The sequence below is a fragment of the Vigna radiata genome, chromosome 1 (assembly GCF_000741045.1).
Source record: "Vigna radiata var. radiata cultivar VC1973A chromosome 1, Vradiata_ver6, whole genome shotgun sequence".
NCBI lineage: Eukaryota > Viridiplantae > Streptophyta > Magnoliopsida > Fabales > Fabaceae > Vigna > Vigna radiata.
The window spans coordinates 26,033,736-26,037,009 of record NC_028351.1 but is presented as its reverse complement, the minus strand read 5'-3'; positions in this window follow the sequence as shown (position 1 = coordinate 26,037,009).

The following is a 3,274-nucleotide window of genomic DNA, read 5'->3' as shown; positions in this document are numbered from 1 at the left end:
ATATATATATATATATATATATATATATATATATATATATATATATATATATAAGTGGGGTGTAGACCTCACCTTATAAGCCGGTTTTGTGGGGTTGAGTTAGGCCTAAAACCCACTTCTAATAAATATGAAAATAACCAATTACAAAAAGCAATTTTTTTAAAAAAAAAATAGAAAATAATATATATTACGAATCTTCATTGGAAAACTTTTTCCAACTCCTAAATTTTTTAAAAGATCCTCTTGATTTTTCTTTCACTAATTTATATTAGTAATTTGGTATTTTACTTATAAATCAAACAACTGAATTAAACATGTACCATGATTTCATCAGCATAACTTTCTTTAAGTGAATTATAAAACAAGATTAAACTTGTTAACAGCAAAGCATCCACTCTTTTTTTCCTCCCACATTACATTATAATTATGGCAATAAGAATGAGATAGACTAACCATATTTGTTAGATAATTCTGTCCAAGATCAAGATATTGTAACTGTCTAAGATTCCCAATCTGAAAAGAACTGGTCCAAGAAGTCTATTTCTTCCAAGGTTTAGATACTTTAGTTGTGAAAGATTTCCAAGTTGGAAAGGAATCCTCCCACTAAATTCAGAAAATGAGAGGTTGAGATATTGTAAGTTGGTGAAAGAGCCAATGGATTGTGGGATGTGAGTCAACATAAAATAATTATTGCTGAGGTCTAGATGTTGAATGTATTGCAAGGGAATCAATGAAGTGAGATTGATTGCACCTGTTAAATAATGTGTATCCAGACAACGAAGATCAAGTAGAATGACATGACCAGTTTGATGGTTGCATTGAATGCCTTCCCAATTGCAGCAATCTGTATTATTTTGATGATCAGTCCATGTAGACAGTCTGCCATAGTCAACTGTGAGGCTTTGTTTGAAGTTGAGGAGTGCTTGTCTCTCATTCTTTCTGCAGTTGCTTTCACCACTTTTATGTGATTCCTTGAATCCAACTGAAAGCACAAAGGAATACAATAAAAGCAGATGAAATAGTGCGACAAAGTAAGGAGTCATCATAATTTTGCTGAAAATCTTAACTAAGAGAAGAGTGATGAAATAAGAGAATTTTGATTCAAGTTTTCTCTTTCAGTTCTGAAGTTTAGAAAGCTGGATCGCATTGTACAGTGATAATTGAAAACGAGTAATTATAGTATATACACATCTTTTTATAGTAGCATTGAACTGAATTGTCATCAGTAATTCTGAACTGATAGTCAATTACATTGAGATCATAACCCCTTAATCTTATTGAGACTCCAAGAGCTGAGATTATAGTTTGAGTTAGGGTTGTAAGTGTTGATTAATTTTTGTGGGAATGATGTGTGGTTGGGTATGGAAAATACAGATATAGAAACAGTCATTTTGCTGTGAGTATATATATAGCCAAGGTTAAGCATATGGATTAGATAATAGTGCAAAACATATTTACATTGTCGGTATATACTCAGTTTCAAACATGTTTTGTCTTTCTCCTCTCTACTCGTGCTTATCCAAGAATGTACTATTTAATCAATTTTAGGGGGAAAAAGAGCAATGATGAAAGGAAAAGAAGCAATAACATTTATTGTTGGCAGTCCATGGCTAAAGGTTAGGGCCATTATTCATGGTCAACATCAAACGTGTATCAAGTTATTCAAAGCACAATGCTTCTGGAAACAACTGAAATAAATGTGAAGTCCTGATTTGATTGATAATTGTACCTTGCTAATCAGTATTTAATGGCAAAATGTTTGGTGGAAAATGATACGATGGAAACTAAACTATGCATATCCATGAGATTAAAATTCTAGCACAATTATTGACATGCCAAGCTAGCTATTAGACTTTTTCATTTTCACCAACCACTACTGCTGCAAACTACATGCAGGGACACAAGCACATGCACTTGTTCAACACTTTGAGCTGAATAACCCGTTTTCGGACAATATAAACTTTGATGCATTTGATTTTCTCTAGTTCATCACGATTGATAATATGCCTAGCTTTTCATGATCTAGCAGTGAGCTAATTCAAATAATAAAGTGACTTATATTTGGTGCAGCAAAAAGCTAAGGGAAAGAATACCAATTAGAAAATGCTTTCCCAAGGCAGCAATTATACTTGTTTCTTTCTATTTAATGTTTGTTTACTTTCAAGATGGTTGAATGTTTTCTCCCATAACTTTTTTGTGTTTCTTTGACATTCTTCACTTTTAGATATTTTGTTGATGGATGCAGTCAATTCTTTCAAACCACATTTTGTAGAAAATTTGATCTGTATTACGAAAATGTTTGGATATATAAAGTGGTAACTATATAAACAAAAATTCTATCACCAAAATCAGAGTGCAGATAAGTACTTACGGGATTTGCCTTATCTGCTCTATAAAGCAGGAGTGTGGGGTAGTCATTTACCTGCAATAAACAAAGGTAAAATGCATTTTCCGTACATAAACTTTCATCAAGTTAGTGGTCAATATGGAGAAACCATTTGTCCTTGATATCCACATGTGAAGGTAGTATCAGCGGTTTTTGAGTGACCCCTGGAATTACCGACAGTTTTTGAATAATCGTAGGAAGTATTGACGGTTTTAATAAAACTTCTGGAATTTTTGGCGGTTCCAGCAAATTCCCATTATTTCTGACGGTTCTACGGAAAACCGTCGGTAATTACTTAGCGTTGCCTGTGTTCCCGATAGTCTCTCCAACCGTCGAAGAAACACTTCCCGAGAATTAAAACTGTCGATAATAATGAAATAAACTCCCAGTTTTGTAGTGCTGACTTAATTTGTTTTTTGACTCGATTTCACTCAACTGAAATCTTTAAATTGATCTAACTTAATTTTTATTTTGAAGTGACTCAACTCAACCTAAGTTTTATTCCACTCAACTTAACTTAATTCATAAAAAGAAAAAAAAAACTTGACTTAAATTAAGTCTATTCATTGCTCGAGTTCTTCAAATAATTATTGAACCAAATACTAAAAGATTAAAGTATTAAAGAATGAAATAAGCAGTTTCATTGGTATAATCTACTCTCCTTCACTTATACATATCATCCGATCTTTTTGGTTTACTCATATAGTCTACCTCACTCGCCTATACTTACCACTAGAGGTGTCAATTTAACTCATGGCCCCAGGGCTAACCCCAACCTACTATTGAAAAAGCCCTATTTTAAGAAGCCCCTTAAGTAGGGGGCCAGAAAAAAGCCCCAACCCCCAAAACCCCCTCTCAAGTGGGTTAGGGTCAGGGTTAAAGTGGGTT